This window comes from Schistocerca serialis, chromosome 4 (genome assembly GCF_023864345.2).
Source record: "Schistocerca serialis cubense isolate TAMUIC-IGC-003099 chromosome 4, iqSchSeri2.2, whole genome shotgun sequence".
Classification (NCBI taxonomy): Eukaryota; Metazoa; Arthropoda; class Insecta; order Orthoptera; family Acrididae; genus Schistocerca; species Schistocerca serialis.
In genome coordinates, this window is record NC_064641.1 from 972,093,407 (window position 1) to 972,114,039 (window position 20,633).

Here is a 20,633-nt window from a genome sequence, read left to right on the forward strand (position 1 = left end):
GATACGCCCGAGGCCTCGCCGGCGCCACCCACCACAACACAACACGCCGACGAGACCAGCCTGGCATCGCCGGGACTGTCCAAACTCAGGAACGTGATGGACGAACGAGCGTGTTCGAACAACACCGACTCAAAGGAAGGCCTCGGCGCTTGTTGGTGACGTCAAGTCAGCTAGGCACGGCGAACGCCACGTCTGTTGCAGGCAGAAACGCCTGGCCGTGCTTATCACTATAAATCTCTTATTTTTGGACAAAATGTTTGGTATTGTGTTGCATTCTGCAGTTTTATTTATATGAAAGATTTTCTTACTATCGTAAAGCTACAAATCAAGATCATAGCTCCGTATTACTGAATCCTGTCGAAACAAACGTAGATCAATATGAGAAGATGCTTTGCCCCATTACAAGCTTCGGAAACTTTACATTCAAGTGACTAAATTTACTTGATCCATTTTGCTATCGATACTTACCCCAACCCCCTTACAATTATCTCGTTTCTTTTATTCCTTACCGGCCGGAGTGGCCGTGCGGTTCTGGGCGCTACAGTCTGGAACCGAGCGACCGCTACGGTCGCAGGTTCGAATCCTGCCTCGGGCATGGGTGTGTGTGATGTGCTTAGGTTAGTTAGGTTTAAGTAGTTCTAAGTTCTAGGCGACTGATGACCTCAGCAGTTAAGTCGCATAGTGCTCAGAGCCATTTGAACCATTTATTTTATTTTTTTGTTTTCGTTTGACATCGTCACTGGCAACAGTTGGACATTTACACATGTAAATTAGTTCACATTTCCAGTCATTATATTACAGTCGTTTTCAACGAAAGGAATTCTAAACAGGAAACAAAATAGCTTCATACATCGAAAATACTGCTGAGCTTAAACTTTTTTAAACATGCACATTAGAAAAGATAAATATTCCCCTCTTGCAACTGAAAGGAGAAACATTATAAGATAAAAAAATTTATTTGATAAAACAAGTATTTGTCTTTTGCCTCTTCTTCTGTCCCCCACCCCCTCCCCCAACGTTTACACTCGCGAGATATTTCATTAACATTCAGTGGTCCTCACCCAATAGTCAACTGAGATACCTAAAGAAGAACACCAATATGTTCACAGTTTCTTGTAAAAGCATCCCAGTAAAAAGGTAACTTCCTCAGACTTACAAATAAGGTAAAGAAGCACGAATTCTGTTGCTGCTGGACCATGAAGTTGTTTTTGTATGTCAATCCTTAAGTTCAGGAGTACACTATTTGTTAAGAAGTGTAATGAATTCCTCAATGAATTGATTGCAGAGATCTCTCAGAACAATGTGTGTCGGTCAACTACCGCCAATAGTTTCACATTTTCCTGTGTCAGAGAGGGAGACACCACCATTATGAGTATGCCTGCAACAGACCTGGCGTTCGCCGTGCCTAGCTGACGTGACGTCACCAACAAGCGCCGAGGCCTTCCTCTGAGTCGGTGCTGGCTCGAACCGCGGACGTCTTCTGCCTTTCTGTAGTCGGATACGGTATCGGATGATAGCCGACCACATTCAGATTCGGAACAACACATGAGGAAACTGTGATCACCCAGGAAGCACAAGAAATGCTGACGAAACCGTCCGTAGACGCCTTCCTTGAGATGGCCTCGTGGGATGACGACCTTCCGTATTGTGTCACGTGACACGTGGCGGCCCTCCTGTGTCGGATCCTCTCTCAGTCCAGAACACGTGACCCAGTGTTGCCGGTGCGAGAGGACTGCAGTCTTTGTCGCAGCACCCACTTCCCGCACCCCGACAGTATACGACCTGGCATGTCCGAGCGGGAGCGCCCTGCCAGTAGCCGGGGCATCTACACCTGCATCGACTGAATGACACTGTAATCAGCAATGTCGTGTCTTGCCAACATCTGAGCCCCCCACAAACTGGCCCCGTCTACTCTGCGGCTGTCGACACTGCACTCCTACAGAAGGTATTCGTCCCGATTTCCCAGTGCCCATCAGCTACACCTTCGACACTGCCACTGGCGTAGCCATCCTCCTCCGGAATGGGCTCCCTGCAAAGGTTGTCCTATACCTCCCTGAGCTAGATCGCTGGTCGATCATCAGCGAGCGGCTTGTTATCTTTGGCGCGTTCCCGGGCATGAGCATCTTTGCGTTTTCGGCTGGGGCGCGCGGGGCGGCGAGAGGCAGTCGGTTTGGGGCGACCGGAGTGACTGGCGGAGTGGCGGCTCGGGCGTAACTACTCGTGTGATGCTTGTTACGCTGGAGCTGTTTGCTAATCGTGAAACTCCTTGCGCAGTTACTGGTTGCCTGGAAGGCATTTCGTATAAACTGTGACAAGCCTGGCGGTGAGAGGGGAGTCCGGAGTGGGTGTCGGCCGAGGTGTTTGTACAAACTGAGGTGCCCGTGTGAGAAGCACGGCGTGGGCCCGTCGGTCGCTTCGTCCTTCTGGCAGCCACCGCAAGATTATGTTCGGCCGGAATGTCTGCAGTTTGTGGTGAGCGTAGTGTGGACGAGTTCTCGTAGGATGTGCTCCCGGCCTGACTCTTAGCCTGTGTTACTTGTGGGTGCCGACCCCTTGCCTGCTACTGCTTCTGGGCGTCCTGTAAGATTTCACAGCAAAACTGTGTTCTTGGGGCATTCTGTGTTTCTGGCTCAGCCTCCACCTAGAAAGGGGAAAGATTTGTGCCTCAACTGGAAAGGGGGGGGGGGGTTCGATTGGACATCTTTTTGAATTCCTTAATGCTGTAATTTAAACATATTTAAAAAAAATGTTCTTTCAGAATAAGCGACTGTTTCTTTGGGACACTGCAGTTCCAACAGGAGTGGCGTAATGTTAATGTTGTTCCTCATATGAAGTGTATTTAACGTCTTGCTGTTTTCTGGGACACACAGCTGTGTTATTGAACTCATTTCGAAGTATTCTGCCAGGTGAATGACTGCTCCCCACTTCAGTGTATTCTTTTCAATAGTATTGTATGGTTTTTTGAATATTTGTCAGTGGGGTGTATTGATTCAATTTTGTTTTTCTCTTTCTTTTGAATTACGGTGAATTGATTAGTTTACCTGGTTATTGGCTTAACTCGCGCTTCACGCACTAAATCAGCTGATATTGATTTTTTTTTTTTTAATTCCTCTTTGATGTCACACAGATTCAAATGTAACTTCATTTATGTTATTTGAAATGAATGTGTTGGCTTGACCTTAATGAATTATGTGCAATCGAAGTAAGGTACCCAGTCCTTCATTAGTGCTTAACAGTGGCGTGTGATTCGGGTCGTGAGCACCGTGCTCGGTCCACTCCCCACTGCACGAGGTGTGCCCTCGCCCTGTCTGGATGTAGCCGCCATCACGAACACCGTACATTCTTTGCCGAGGAGGTCACGCCGCTTTTCAGTTGCTCGACGGGGACTCGACACGTGGCCCCCGCCGACCGACTCCCCGTGGGGCTCTCTCAGTGGTTGTTGGCAGCTGGACGGAGCTCTACGGAACCGGACCAGGTTACGCGTTTTGCACTGCTCACTCGTCAGGCCACGTACACCAGTCATGCCTCATCTACATCTACATCCATGCTCCGCAAGCCACCTGATGGTGTGTGGCGGAGGGTACCTTGAGTACCTCTATCGGTTCTCCCCTCTATTCCAGTCTCGTATTGTTCGTGGAAAGAAGGATTGTCTGTGTGGGCTCTAATCTCTCTGATTTTATCCTCACGGTCTCTTTGCGAGATATACGTAGGAGGGAGCAATATACTGCTTGACTCCTCGGTGAAGGTATGTTCTCGAAACTTCGACAAAAGGCCGTACTGAGTTACTGACCGTCTCTCCTGCAGAGTCTTCCACTGGAGTTTATCATCTCCGTAACGCTTTCGCGATTACTAAATGATCCTGTAACGAAGCAATCTGCTCCCTGTTGGATCTTCTCTATCTCTTCCATCAACCCTATCTGGTATGGATCCCACACTGCTGAGCAGTATTCCAGCAGTGGGCGAACAAGTGTACTGTAACCTACTTCCTTTGTTTTCGGATTGCATTTCCTTAGGATTCTTCCACTGCATCTCAGTCTGGCATCTGCTTTACCCACGATCAACTTTATATGAACATTCCATTTTAAATCACTCCTAATGCGTACTCCCAGATAATTTATGGAATTAACTGCTTCCAGTTGCTGACCTGCTATATTGTAGCTAAATGATAAGGGATCTTTCTTTCTATGTATTCACAGCAGATTACACTTGTCTACACTGAGATTCAATTGCCATTCCCTGCACCGTGCGGCAATTCGCTGCAGATCCTCCTGCATTTCAGTACAATTTTGCATTGTTACAAACTCTCGATATACTACAGCATGATCCGCAAAAAGCCTCAGTGAACTTCCGATGTCATCCACAAGGTCATTTATGTATATTGTGAATAGCAACGGTCCTACGACACTCCCCTGCGGCACACCTGAAATCACTCTTACTTCGGAAGACTTCTCTCCATTGAGAATGACATGCTGCGTTCTGTTATCTAGGAGCTCTTCAATCCAATCACACAATTGGTCAGATAGTCCATATGCTCTTACTTTGATACAGTTCCCCACAATCGTTTAATCAACAAACGCCTTGCGGAAGTCAAGAAACACGGCATCTACCTGGGAACCCGTGTCTATAGCCCTCTGAGTCTCGTGGACAAATAGCGCGAGCTGTGTTTCACACGATCGTCTTTTGCGAAACCCATGCTGATTCCTACAGAGCAGATTTCTAGTCTCCAGAAAAGTCATTATACTCGAACATAATACGTGTTCCAAAATTCTACAACTGATCGACGTTAGAGATATAGGTCTACAGTTCTTGCTCATCTGCTCGACGTCCCTTCTTGAAAACGGGGATGACCTATGCCCTTTTCCAATCCTTTGGAATGCTACGATCTTCTAGAGACCTACGGTACACCGCTGCAAGAAGGGGGGGCAAGTTCCTTCGCGTACTCTGTGTAAAATCGAACTGGTATCCCATCAGGTCCAGCGGCCTTTCCTCTTTTGAGCGAGTTTAATTGTTTCTCTATTCCCCTGTCGTCTATTTCGATATCTACCATTGTGTCATCTGTGCGACAATCTAGAGAAGGAACTACCTGCCCCCTCGCTGACGGCACTCGTCAGGCGAGAGCCTGGCCTGTGGCCTTTTCAGACCGTGAAGCACACATCTGTGACACCACTCTCTCTCGACAGCGTGTGTGGCACAGTCTCGAAATTCGACGTCGCCCACCTGACCTCCCCAGACTGCCGCCGTACGATGCTGGCGGCGTCGCAACGCCTCTGACTCGACCTTATCTCGGTGGCTCTCCTGAGCAGAGCCGACCGTCCGTAAAATCATTGATGAGTTACTGTAAGGAAGTCGAGGCATGGAGTAATAGAAGTGCAAGGTTATTAGTTCGCCATTCTTAGTAAAGACGTCGGCACACGGGCCGTGCTGTCGAACGTTAACGTTGATCGTGCCAAGTTCAACGTGCTGCTGAACGCTCAGGAACGATGCGACTTGTGCATACGGTACGTGGGGCCCAACGTGGTATACGCGATCACAACGCACTCCAGCGGCAGTTTGAAGGATGTTTCTAGTTCGTAAATCACACTGTTTACTCAACGGGCGCGCGTAAAATTCCCACGTTAGCTCTATTAAAACGCACGTTTCCCCCATCGTCCACGAAAAGGAAAGTATCATGTCCAATCAATAAGGACACACGCTTACAAAAGTTCCATTACAAACAGTGCGGTACAAATTTGGAATAATTCTCCACATAAGATAAACATTATTTCATCATTCCCACATTTTAGTAAAACTCCAAGGTCAGTCTTACTTGATCACTGTTCCTACCCAGTAGCAGAATCTTTGCAACATGGGAATTACGAAGCGTAAAAGAAAAACGAGCAAAATATATTTATACCAGTAGCGCGAGCTGTCCTGTAATTGAGCCAATCGAACAAAGTCACCCCCTCAAAAAAAGGTGAACTTATATTTACATAACATCAAATATTATAGTATATATTTATATTAAACTAATAATAAAGTATCAGAACTAAATAAAAACGCGAATGTTAGGCAAAAAAATGTGGGGGTGTAAAGACGCGAATCACCGCCTCAACATAGACTTTTTACCGGACAGAAACGCTACCCATTGCGCTAAACCAACAACAGGCTGCTACTGCTTAAAAATATTGTGTTACTCCTTGATAAAAACCTTAATCGTAGATAATTATGTTATTAATTGAAATTTTATTATAACAAATTGTACGGTGAACATTGCGTTTTGGGTGGATCTTCAGCGTGTCGCTGCCTTCAAATAGTTACAATAATTCATTTGCCACGATAATGATACACTCCTGGAAATTGAAATAAGAACACCGTGAATTCATTGTCCCAGGAAGGGGAAACTTTATTGACACATTCCTGGGGTCAGATACATCACATGATCACACTGACAGAACCACAGGCACATAGACACAGGGAACAGAGCATGCACAATGTCGGCACTAGTACAGTGTATATCCACCTTTCGCAGCAATGCAGGCTGCTATTCTCCCATGGAGACGATCGTAGAGATGCTGGATGTAGTCCTGTGGAACGGCTTGCCATGCCATTTCCACCTGGCGCCTCAGTTGGACCAGCGTTCGTGCTGGACGTGCAGACCGCGTGAGACGGCGCTTCATCCAGTCCCAAACATGCTCAATGTGGGACAGATCCGGAGATCTTGCTGGCCAGGGTAGTTGACTTACACCTTCTAGAGCACGTTGGGTGGCACGGGATACATACGGACGTGCATTGTCCTGTTGGAACAGCAAGTTCCCTTGCCGTTCTAGGAATGGTAGAACGATGGGTTCGATGACGGTTTGGATGTACCGTGCACTATTCAGTGTCCCCTCGACGACCCCCAGTGGTGTACGGCCAGTGTAGGAGATCGCTCCCCACACCATGATGCCGGGTGTTGGCCCTGTGTGCCTCGGTCGTATGCAGTCCTGATTGTGGCGCTCACCTGCACGGCGCCAAACACGCATAAGACCATCATTGGCACCAAGGCAGAAGCGACTCTCATCGCTGAAGACGACACGTCTCCATTCGTCCCTCCATTCACGCCTGTCGCGACACCACTGGAGGCGGGCTGCACGATGTTGGGTCGTGAGCGGAAGACGGCCTAACGGTGTGCGGGACCGTAGCCCAGCTTCATGGAGACGGTTGCGAATGGTCCTCGCCGATACCCCAGGAGCAACAGTGTCCCTAATTTGCTGGGAAGTGGCGGTGCGGTCCCCTACGGCACTGCGTAGGATCCTACGGTCTTGGCGTGCATCCATGCGTCGCTGCGGTCCGGTCCCAGGTCGACGGGCACGTGCACCTTCCGTCGACCACTGGCGACAACATCGATGTACTGTGGAGACCTCACGCCCCACGTGTTGAGCAATTCGGCGGTACGTCCACCCGGCCTCCCGCATGCCCACTATACGCCCTCGCTCAAAGTCCGTCAACTGCACATACGGTTCACGTCCACGCTGTCGCGGCATGCTACCAGTGTTAAAGACTGCGATGGAGCTCCGTATACCACGGCAAACTGGCTGACACTGACGGCGGCGGTGCACAAATGCTGCGCAGCTAGCGCCATTCGACGGCCAACACCGCGGTTCCTGGTGTGTCCACTGTGCCGTGCGTGTGATCATTGCTTGTACAGCGCTCTCGCAGTGTCCGGAGCAAGTATGGTGGGTCTGACACACCGGTGTCAATGTGTTCTTTTTTCCATTTCCAGGAGTGTATTTCTCATTATTTTATCGGAACGAATCACACAACTAACAACGGGTTTTCCAGTGATTCTCAATTTGCTGGTGCTCAGAAACGGCATATATGCATATAGGCTTGACATGAATGCCAATATCGCGCCTCACAACTCTGTACTGAAGGGAGACGGCGTGCTTCTGACGTAGGTGGCGGTGTGCCATCTTATTGGTCAACGCTCAGACGCACACTCAGAATATCTGACAAGCCAGATATTGCTCTGCACGTTCGGAAAGACTTCCGAACGTGCTATTCCACGCTATGACGTCAGAAACTCGGCACGCTCAACGCTCAACGTTCGGATGCACGGTCCGTGTGCCGACGGCTTAACCGTGCGACGATGCCTTTCTCGACAGCCTGGCAGATTGTGATACACTGAACGAAGCTGCAGATGTCCTTCATCGTGTACCGTCCGAGGTCGAACCTCGGATCGTACACATCGAGAACGTCCGCCGATCTACCACCTCCTCCAGGGAAGACGACGAAAAACGCAGGGCTCTGATCCACGTCCTTACTGACGCAGAACGCCACGGGCACGACACCTGGCAAACCATCGGCCGTGCTCTCCACGACCATTTCGTCGGATGTGTGCAGCTCTAAAGCGTCGGTTTATCTCAAATACAAGTTTTCGGACCGACTCTGCAGTTAGCTGTCCATCGTCAACTTGACACTTTGTATAAAATTTCGTTATCTTACGTCTTCTGTTTGATGTTATGCAACCATCCACTGCTTCCCTCGAAATCACTGTATTATATGTGAAACGTCCCCTTAGAAAAATTAATGAATTATTGTGCTGATGAACCTCTTACGTTATTTGCTTTTCAAACGGCTGAGCAGAACTGAACGTTCTCAGACATTTCTCTCTTTACTTATTCTGATCAACACTAAACTGACGCACAATATTTTTAATGCAATGCAATCTGACTTTCAACAATCCCTACAAAAGAATGGCCCTGACTAACAATAACCTATACCTTTCATGAATCACTTACCTCACAAAAATCTTCGTTACTCGAACTACTGCAATGCAGCGAGCGCCAATACTGCTAGCTAAATAAAAGACTCTGAAGGCACTAATTACTGATAGGCATAGTTAGCAAATGAAAGATTTTGATAGAGAACAATGTGTTTACCTTAATAATGTTCAAAAGTTATCATATATATATATCACTTCATGATAAGCAATATTACAAATGTACTGTTTCTGATAGACACACGTCCAGATCGTCCGCTCTCAAAACTCCGCCATCTCTCTCCCCACATCCACCACTGCTGGCGGCTCACCTCCAATTGCGCAACGCTACGCGTTGTTCACATCTAGCTGCCCAAAACTACAATAGCGAATATTCCAACAACGCCAACCAGCCACAGACTGCACACAACACAGCCAGTGATTTTCATACAGAGCGCTATGTGGCGTTACCAACATGAAAACCTAAACAGCCCACTTACGACATGTTGCATGCAGTTTGATGTTCATAATGTTGTATGTCACTATCGTGCACATAATGTAAATTGTGTCGAGCATCCTTGAAACGCGCGAGCACCCGTTCTTGTAACAACTGCGCCTCGTCTTCTCTGGAATATCCGTAGTTCTTGTTGTGTACCACACGGTCATGTTGCTACGGACTTAATCGAAATATGTTCATAATTACTTTTGTACTATGCTGTGGATGATTTTCCATGTGCGTAATTATGTTCAGTACCTGCTCCTTGGTTAACGATTGTCTTTTACTACGTTTCACTGGAGACGGTATTTGTGCCTCACTGTCTGTTGTGTACATAGTTCCGCGTAGTCGGCGCGTACACAACTTTCCCACTAGAGGGCGCCCCGCTAAGCACAACAGCGCAGGCACAGCGCTCGTCCGTCTCCGCACTACGAGATGGCGCTGCCTTAGAGACGGACCAAATTCTGCTTCCGCCAATCCGCGTATTAATATGTAATGCAGCCAATGAGATTGCTGCTAACGTAGGACCTTTTCTCCTCACGGATCACACTTGCGCAGTGATTACCTGAACGCGTGAGGTATTATAACGAGTGTACAGACCTCCAATTAGTCAGTCTGCATTTATCTGCACCTGTCTGTACCAGTCTGCATTAGTCTGTACCAGTCTATAGTCAAGTTTCAGTCTGCGCCTAATAAGATTATTATATTCCTGTACATAGGCATGAAGATAAATGAATAGACACTTTGTCAAGTATCAATGTGAGAATAAGATTAACGTACCAAGACCAAAGGATTGTCAATTGGAAATAGCATCCAAAACCAAGCTAAGTAATTTTATGCTTGTTATTATTTTAATAAATGTGTGTGAAAATTAATCAAGTTCTGTTTAAAGTTGGTCACCGTCAATCTGCTGCTCTAAGCGTGCAAGTGGCATATCTACCGTCCGACCTAACGGCAGAAGATGAACACGCCACGATAAGACGACGACACGTATTGCTGACACTCGCCTACTTCGTTAGAGCATCAAGTCAAATAATGTGATGGTGTGTGTACCGAAGGTGTTACAGTACGCACACCACACTGCCCAACAAGGGCAATGAACTCGTCGCTCACACCTGTTTCAGCATCAACCTCACCATTGTACTGCTCATGTGCACTGTTTGCACGCTCGATCGTATTTGGCACCACACATTTCCACTGACTCGTCAGTCAGAAACTCTAATATTTCAACAGCCACTTCTTTCTAACTCTGTGAAATTCCTTCGGACCCTTTCTGACTAAATGTCAATTTCGGCAAGTGTTGTTGTAGGTATGACGCAGTGTTTGCTTCGTTTATCTTTGCTTTGTATCAACACTACTAGCATTGTGGCACTGTCTTGAGGTACTCGTCGACTAAGCAGTACCTCGTGCTGTGCTCACCCTAGGATACCTCCAGTCCTGCCGCAGCCAATATTGCGGTTGTGTGGCGGGCAATATCTGGGGCGTCGAATTCCGTCAACATCATCGGCCTTTTGCGACCTCGCACTCGAGGGGGTTCCTTGTCAGAAGTCGTGGGAGTTTATTTCGTCAAAGACAATCGAGTGAGATGCACCCGTTAACTGATATGCCCCGACTGCAGAACTTAGGATAAATTCTGGTGTCGGCTTTGAGCAATGACGTCATATCCGAGGCAAGGACGCTACATGTCTTTGAAAGTAGCGAATAATATGAGTAAACATAGGACTTCAGCGTACGATAAAATTGTAATCAAAATTCACACAATTATTTACTTACTTGTTAGCCGCTAATTATATCGGACCAAAATGAAGATAACGGAAATAAATAAGTACAAAAAAGTGTGAATTCCTAAGGGACCATACAGCCGGGTCATCAGTCCCTAGATTTACATTAATCTAACTTATGATAAAAACAACAAACACACAAACACACACACACACACACACACACACACACACACACACACACACACACACGCCCGTGGGAGGACTCGAACCTCAGGCGGGAGGGAGCGCGCAATTCGAGACATGGCACAACCGCACAGGCACTCCGCGCTGCTACGAGCAAAACAATACATAAATATATATGTGTGAACATCACCCCATGAACCATGGACCTTGCCGTTGGTGGGGAGGCTTGGCGTGCCTCAGCGATACAGATGGCCGTACCGTAGGTGCAACCACAACGGAGGGGTATCTGTTGAGAGGCCAGACAAACGTGTGGTTCCTCAAGAGGGGCAGCAGCCTTTTCAGTAGTTGCAGGGCCAACAGTCTGAATGATTGACTGATCTGGCCTTGTAACAATAACCAAAACGGCCTTGCTGCGCTGGTACTGCGAACGGCTGAAAGCAAGGGGAAACTACGGCCATAATTTTTCCTGAGGGCATGCAGCTTTACTGTATGGTTAAATGATGATGGCATCCTCTTGGGTAAAATATTCCGGAGGTAAAATAGTCCCCCATTCGGATCTCTGGGCAGGGACTACTCAAGAGGATGTCGTTATCAGGAGAAAGAAAACTGGCGTTCTACGGATCGGAGTGTGGAATGTCAGATCCCTTAATCGGGCAGGTAGGTTAGAAAATGTAAAAAGGGAAATGGATAGGTTAAAGTTAGATATAGTGGGAATTAGTGAAGTTCGGTGGCAGGAGGAACAAGACTTCTGGTCAGGTGAATAAAGGGTTAATAAAGACAAAAACAATGGAATAGAAATTCACTAAACATCTCGTCATGATCATGTTTAATGCTCGCATTAGCTACGGCATTCACAGCAGAGTGCTCAGAACACTTCTGAATGTTCATTGGTTGTAGGAGTATGCGTGACGTAGGTGCACAGAACAAGTCTAACCCCAAGGAATCTAACCTCCACACTGAAAACCAACTCCAACAAACTCTATTGTCAACTGTTCTCAACTCGAAGTTTGACTTAGTTTTCAACTGTTGTTAACAGTTGTTTGAAGTCTCGAATCTGAACAACTAGTTGAGGGAAGTTTTGTCTCGAGTTTGTAATTTATGGCCGGTTTTCAAAAACATGGCAGAGTTGTCTGACTTGCGCATGCGCATTTGCCGTGTCGTCTGCTGTTTTTCGTTCTTCGTCTGCTGTGTTTCTTTCGACAGTGGCAACTCTCGAGCCGTCAACAGATCCACCAATTCAGTTTTTGTAAGAAATTTAAATGAAGACACCTCTGTAGGATCCTTCAGATTCTGGATATGAAGACATATAAAAGGAAAGATTTGTTGAATGAAGTCTCGGATAAAATTGGTGTACCGCTTGTGGAATGTGAACGGAAATGCACAAATATGAAAACACACTACAATCGTGAGCATTGTCAAATGATCAAAACTAAAAGTTGGTCTGGGAAAACTGAGATCTACGTTCCGAAATGGGTATTTTACTAGCATATAAAGTATTTGGAAGGTGTGAACAAGCCAGAGCGAGAAATATTTACAAGCGTAAGTAAAATGTCATTCACAAGCGTAACTGAAGCTGTAAAAGTTTTGGTCGGAAATTTTGTAATTACAACTGTATTTTCAGTGGAAATTTATTTATTTCTCTTGTCATATCTTTTTTCAACATGTGGTACAAAGAAGTTTGCAAATTAATGGCTTACATTGTTAATAACTAAAGCTGTAAGGGTTTTGTTCAGAAGTCTACGTCTACATCCATATTCCGCAAGCCACCTGACGGTGTGTGGCGGAGGGTACTTTGAGTACCTCTCTAAGTCTTTAATTATATTTGTCTTTTCTCTCGATATTTATTTATTCATATTTCTGTTGCTATTTCACTTTACCAACACCTGGTGCAAAGTAGTTTGCAAATTCATCCCTTATGTTCATTGCGGTTGTTCCTGCGTTGCCTCCATTTCTCTGAAGACATTTATTTTGCGGAGACATCCTCCATCTGCCATCCGGAACCCTGCCTGTTAATGGATCTTCCAGATCAAAACTGCCGGGTGGTGAGTAAACTTTCTTTATTTCTTCCAAGAAAACTGTGCAAAGACGTTGTTGCAGAAGTCACTGATGTTGCTTTTTCAGGACTTAAGTGCATAGTTGTTCTAAGACAATAGCCCAAAAAAATTATCCACAATTCTTCTAGCGCGAGATTTTCGGTAATTAAACAGTCTTTCCTGGCTGCCTTTCTCTTGCAATCCTGCATATGGTTTCATCATGTACTCTGAAAGAGCAAACGCATCATCTCGCACCGTAACAAATTGATAATCTTCAGTCAGAATCAATTTCCAATGCTTTTCTTTAACAAAAAGTAAAAACGCCGACTGTGTGTTTACAAGGGTTTCAGATTGTTGTCAACAGTTATAAGGTTGCCAAACTCACATCAGTTACAACTGTTGTAAGTTTGGCAAACTTGTATGATTTTGTTTGTTGGAGTTGGTTTTCGGTGTGAAGGTAGCTTAAGCAGCAACTTTGCGTTAGGTATGACGTCTTTGCTCAAGGCTGACGGGTGGAATCGGACACTAGAACTTGCATCCATAGGTATTCTTGCAGATGTGTCGATTCGAGTGTGCAAGCACGTACGCTGCATATGCCAAATGACTGCCAGTTGTTCTCAGCATCCGGCCGCCACGAAAAATGGCGACGGTCTTTCCGTTCTGAACGAACGAGACAAAATACCGCAGCAAGTCAGTAAATATAGCATATGTCAGGCTCCTGTAGTCCTAAAGCAGCAGAGGGACAGATTCGGATCTGAACGATTAATCAACGAGATCTCTACAGCTATACTCCATTCACCGAAACAAGAGACGTACTGTAAACATGGCAAGGCCGTCGAGGGGCGTACAAGGCAGGGGCGTCAGAATTAAAAAATGAAAGTCGTGTTTCTTATAATTTGGCACCTGAACATGATAAAGTGATCCGACAACTACCTTCCGAGCCGGCCGAAGTGGCCGAGCGGTTAAAGGCGCTACAGTCTGGAACCGCACGACCGCGACGGTCGCAGGTTCGAATCCTGCCTCGGGCATGGATGTGTGTGATGTCCTTAGGTTAGTTAGGTTTAAGTAGTTCTAAGTTCTAGGGGACTTATGACCACAGCAGTTGAGTCCCATAGTGCTCAGAGCCATTTGAACCTTTCGAAACCTTTCTTTACATTACATTAAAATTTATTGTCACTGAAAAAGAGAAATATTTAAGCTTTCAGGAAAAGTTGTTTTTTCGCGTTACTCTTTATCACGCCATGTCTCCTAAACTGTGTGTCGCACAGCAAAATAATTATATAATTGCCTTCAGTACTATATGTTGATGACGTCTGTAAATTTTCTGCCCAATAGAGTCAGTAATAGTGAAGTAATAAATTAAAATCTCACGTCTGATGCAGAACTTTTACCAAATCATCATCCGAAATATAGTAAGCGACAAACTTTTCCCCTTTAAATTTTTTTGTGGGGCTGTAAGCGAGAAAGGTTTCAGAAAAGTTTGAATTTAGTTTTGTAGTTTGTTCGAATGCGATGGGTGCAACCGTTTGTGCGCTGTCAGTGTGGCCGTCTCAGTTGCAGGTGTGAGCTCGTCAATGGGTGTTGTACAGCGGCGATTTCAGGATATTTTAAGTTCATCTGCAAAGACGCTTGAAAGACTAGTTGTTGATTATTAGAGTAAGTACATGTGTTTGTAGTCACGCTGAGCATTCACTGTTTATGTGCGCATCCAATAGCATCGCGTGGTTTCTTATTTTATATATTCACTTACTTCATTAGCATCACATACGGCTGTCCTCGTTATGTCATCCACGGATTCAGCGCGCGAGGTCGACGTGTCAGTTCTGAGTCCAATAAAGAAGCGAGCAAAGAAGTAATCATTAAGTTCTTCTGAGAAGCACGTGGTGCTTAATGTGTATAAAACGGAACTGTTACATCCAGAGCAGTCGATGAGTGACATTGTTTTGAAAACAGCTGCAGCTACAGGTGTTGGACGTTCTTCAGTGTATCGTGTGATAAGTGAATACAAGGCCACACACTCTTTGAAGTCTCCCAAGAAAGGAAAATTACGACAGAAACTTTCTGAAAGTGTTGATGACTTCGATAATAATACGATAGGAAGGAAAGTACACGAATTTTTTTTCGTAACGAATTGTTAACAATGGACAAAGTGCTTACAGTCGTGAACGAAGATGCAGATCTGGTCAATTTTCGGAGAACTACATTTTATAAGTTATTGAGAGAATTGAACTTCAAATATGTCCGGCATGGGCGCGATAGCATGCTAATAGACAGGGATGACATCATTTTATGGAGGCGGCGTTATCTTCGAACCATTAAACGGTTTAAACGGTTGAGAGATGAAGGCAGACCCATTTACTATTTGGACGAGACGTGGGTGAACGCAGGACATACCCGAAGTTCGTCTGGGTAGATGACATGATAAATTCCTCAAAACAAGCGTTTCTGTCCGGATTATCTACCGGAAGCAAGGGTCCATCAGGAAAGGGAAACGTCTGATTATCGCACACATTGGCTGCAAAGCAGGGTTCGTTGAAGGACGTTTGTGTGGACTTTCGAATCCAAGAAAAATGGAGATTATGGTGAGAAGATGTGCGCCGAAACCTTCGAGAAGTGGTTTCAAGATGTTCTTCCTTGGCTTCAGGAAAATCCAGTTATTGTTCTCGATGACGTGCTGTATCATTCGCGGAGAAAAGAAAAAGTTCCCAATGCGAATTCCAATAAGCACGAAGTATCAAAGTGGCTAAAATCTAAAAACATCGATTTCGAAGACGGTATGTTGAAGAAAGAACTTTTAGATATAGTTAAAAAAAATCACAGAACAGCGCACAGCGAATACGCAATAGATGAAATGGCGAAGAATGCAGGGAAAACTGTTCTCAGAATTCCTCCGTACCACTGTGAATTAAACGCCGTCGAGTTAGTGTGAGCCAGAATCAAAGACTATGTTGCAGCGAAAAACATACAAAATGCCGGAAGTTAAAGTACTGCTAAAAGAAGCAGTAAGAACAGTGACTGCAGAGGATTGGAACAAGTGCGTCTTCCATGTCGTAGAAAAAGTGGAAACTCAAATGTGGAAATTAGGCTGCATTATAGAGGAGAGAGGTTTATAACAAACCGGTCCTCTATTACAACAGTTAAAATTCGACAGAGTGAACCTTGTTTCGTCCTTTATCATTATTATTACTGGTATTGTTATTAAAATTAACAATTAATTGTGTTTGAATGGAGCGTTTTGTTAGCAACCTGAATGAAAATATATCTCCTTCGACAGAATGAACTCAGTTTAACATTATTGTTAAATTTGTGTCGCGCATTGTTGCCCAGGTTTCTCACGGTCCTCTGAGACATCTCGCCAGCCAGCCGAACGCCACCAGCTGCAAAGCGTGCTCCACATCCCTACGTATCACGTGAACACCGAATGCTTTCTCTGGAAACGAGCATAGTCGCTCACGTGACACTGTTTATGTTTCGTCCCAGCTCTCGGTGAATAGACTTTAGTGTATTACGTGTTATCGAAAAACAGACAGTTTCCACAAAAGCAACGTTAACTGCAATTCGCAGTCACAATGATAAGCACTTCATGCCAGAAGAGAAAAATCGATCTACAACGAAAAAGAAAAGAGCTGTACAGCGCATTCTGTTTGGAAGGGCTGACCCAGCGGAGAGCCATAAAATAGCGATGTTTTTGCTGAAAGATCGGGATGAAGAAGCTGATGTTTCGTCGTGTCAAAACACTGCAACAATGACTCAAGTTTGTGAGACAATGGACAGTGGGCAAAATAAAGTTGTGATAAAGCAGGCTGGAACAATATAAAGCCAGCCATAAACAGTATGATCAAGTGCTTTCTATTTTAGTTTCGTATTATCTAGAATGTAGCGTGGAAATCCGGGATGACGTCGTTCCGTCTGCTACGCGATCGATGCTAGACCTCTACCCTTCGGCTCTCTTCGGCGCTATTCGGGAGAGCGTCTCACAGTATCGATTGCGAGACAGTGTGTGTAGGTGTGTACATGTTGCGCGCATCGTAAGCAAGCGGAGCGCGGTAAGTTCTGTGCTCATTTCCTTTACCCGTTTAACTCAATCTTCGTATTGTTTAGTTTTTGCTTCGAATTCGCGAACTATCGGACCTTACTACGGCAATGTGTCCGTGCAGTATATACAGCTAGACGATGAGTTTTATTTATTTATTTAGCATCAAAGCCACTGTACAAATGGTATTGGACTTGCCATACATAAAAATTAAAAATATGGAATGTACGAAATGTAACTGCTTACAACATTTACCAGTAAATTTATAGTTTCTTTGCATGTGAATGGTATATAATAGTTTATTCTATATGTAGTTATTACTGGGAAACAAAGAGTAATAAAGGTAGTAAAATACTATAGTATAAGCTCACAGGACTTATCAGAGAACTGCATTATATTGGAGATAAGTTTATAAAATCATTTCCTTGATATGAGAGGTATTCATATACTGAATTGCAACGTTTATGAGTTACAAAATTTTCAAAGTTCCAACTTAAAATTTATATCATCCGTTAAGTCTTTAATGCATTGTAGAGCTTATACGATTCTGAGTTGCTGCTGTTTTTGTTTGTTCGGTGTGTAGATTATTCCTATTCCATATGTTATAGTCGGCATTTGTGTGGAGAGTGCTTAGATTTGCTTTGGTTAAGAGTACACTTTTAAATATATAGAGTGATGACAGAGTAAGTATTCCTAATGTCTTGAAAAGAGACCTGTAGATAGGTTTGTACGGCTGTGGGTAATTATTCGAACAACTCATTTTTGTAAGATAAAATTTCTTTTTAATCAGATTCTGAGTTTGCCGAGAATGCTATTCCATATGAGGCAACGGAATGAAAATATTCCAAGTCTGCCATTCTGATGCCTTCTGAAGTGGAAACACTTGCGACAACACTCAGTGGAAATCAGTTAAGTCTGTGTAGAAGAAATCTTACGTTATGTTTCCAATTTATAGCCTCATCTATAAGAATCCCTACAAGTTCTGCAAACTGCACTGTCTCTGTTAGTCTGTCATGCAGTAATAGATTAATGTCTTCATCCTGAGTGCAATTTGTTTGCATTGCATTCATTGTAAGTTTATTTGCACTAAACCGAGTCTAAATACTTTTTTGCTGCTTCATCAGTAGTGGAATGTGATGAGTCTAAAATTGAGTGACTTCAAAAACTCGTCATCTGCATGTAATACAATTTTGGCTGTATCATATTGTAGCTGTAAGTCATTTACGTATATCCTCTCCAGTCCCGAGCATATATTAAAATTTCAAGTGAGCTAAATTTGTGTTAACTGCAATCTGTTAATGCTAGTTAACTATGAATGACCTCAAAAAAAGTTGTTAACCATTCACAATTTTTTATAGATGGTATCACGTATGATACCTTGGGACTCAAGCAGCGCATTTATATACACAACTATGCAGTTTCATTTTGATTTATTCCAAAAAAATTCCAGTCAGAAGTATTACACACATTGTTCATATTTTCTGTAAATACCATGATAGGTGAAAAAAGAAATTTGGTATCAAAATTTTTAACCATATTATGTAAACAATTAAAAATATATAAACGAAATTACCACAGCAAAATGTGTCAAATTATTGTCCCTCTTTTGGTATTATCACAAGTATCAATAAATTAACAACACTTACACTAAATATATTTTAGTTTTTGTGGAATTTGTTAAAACAGTTCCTCTCAGCAATGAAGCAAGGGAACATTTTGCACTGCTCACATTGTACAAAAGTAAGACCTCCACAACCTTCTGCCCAGCATTTTGACCTGTTCTTCTGAACATGATTCATCATTTCAGGCAAATGAAGCTTGCTTGCTTTTCTTTTTTCCATTGGTGGTAGTGGGATGGGACGTCATGGTCTTTTCCTTCATCTTCGGAGTCTAGTTCTTGCTCCACAGGTTCGATCAGTAAACTTGACTGTTGGTGAAAATCCACCAAATTTTCTGCAATATCAAGCTTGAGCTGATAGTATGGCACTGTATGGTTCTTTGCAATACCATTCTGCATTGCAGTCTCTCTGTATTCCAACCATGCAGCAGCAATTGCAAAATCAATAAAGTGATGAATCACTCTGATGGTCCATTTGTGGGTCCGGGCTCTCATGCCATACTTTCCCACCATCCTATCTAACAGGTCAACACCTCCCATGTAAGTATTGTATGCCTTTACTACACATGGGCGAGGAACTTGAATGTACTTTTTCTCTTTTTTAGACCACCAAGTGCATTTCTCAGTTGGCTCAACACTTGGTTCTGTTGAAGCCAAATAAATCACTCAGTTGTCAAACCATTTGATAATTGCTAGGTTCCCGTCATTCCTTACCACCTGATCATGGCTGCCTCTTGTTTTTCTCATTGTTGTATCTTCCTCAAACCGTATACGTGTGGGGATGCGACTCAGCATTATTGTGCCAGTGGCAGTAATGTTCCTGTCTCTTAGTAACTTGTCGAGGAGGGGAACAGAAGTAAAATATCTGTCAACATAAATTAATGACTTCTCTGTCAATGTATCACTAAGTTTCACCACTACTCTGCCTCTTACATCTAATTTCTCTGGAGGGGGCACTTTTTCAGACTGAATTTCTTTCCCTTTTCCTTCATACATACAGAAATAAAGGGGTATGCCATGAGGGTGTGCCATGACAAAATTCTTCAAACCTTCTGGGTTAGGTTTTCGCTTTACATACTGCTTCATTTTCACTTTTCCATGAAACAATCATCTGCTCATCGATAGATATTTCCGTTGACCGATGGTTTTCTAAACATCCCTTTCTAACAGTCTCCAATATTGGTTTTATTTTCCAAAAGTGGTAATGTTTTCCTGTTCACTAACAGCATTGTCGTCAACTAATTTTATATTGTTCCTCAGTAGCTAAAATCTGTCTCTAGAAACATTGTCTGCAACTAGTGGGTACCTACTTTTCCTCTCCCAGCACATTCTTAGATGCTGCAACAATGCTCACTCCCCAAAACTTGTCCATTTCTTCTGCAGTACATTTTAGTGATTTTTCTGTTTTATTAACATGCCTATAATTTGTGAATTGAGACATATCCGTAAAAAATGAACCATGGAAGTATTTGCAAAAGTATTCAAATGGTTTCTTGAGTTCATCTGTGGCCACTGATGTGCTGGCAGCAATGTTGCATCGGAGGTTTTTGGAAGTGCTAAGCACCTGAAAACTAAAAAAAAGGCAAATTAGTTTTTTTAAGTAAACCATCTAGTAAGAGACCGTAATTTCTTTAATAACACAATCATCCTTACACATCTGTATACCTCCAAAACTCGCTTCTTTCTCGGATTTTAGCAAGAGGTACAGATTCTTCATCTGATGAACTTTCGTCACTTTGATTTCTTTGTATCAAAGCGTCATCTTCATCATCAGACTCTACGTCAGACTCATCTGGATCAATTCTGTTGACCAACTCAGTGATCTCT

General features: G+C 44.0%; 1 protein-coding gene across 1 annotated transcript in view; it reads left to right on the forward strand.

The window, feature by feature from the left end:
* Positions 1-17,171: 17,171 nt before the first annotated feature.
* The window catches only part of LOC126473634 (uncharacterized), a 157,009-nt gene continuing 153,547 nt past the window's right edge, over positions 17,172-20,633 (forward strand). Inside the window, exon 1 of the mRNA XM_050100819.1 lies at positions 17,172-17,201. The gene's annotated coding sequence lies outside the window, so the exon portion shown is untranslated. The remainder of the gene's footprint in view (positions 17,202-20,633) is intronic.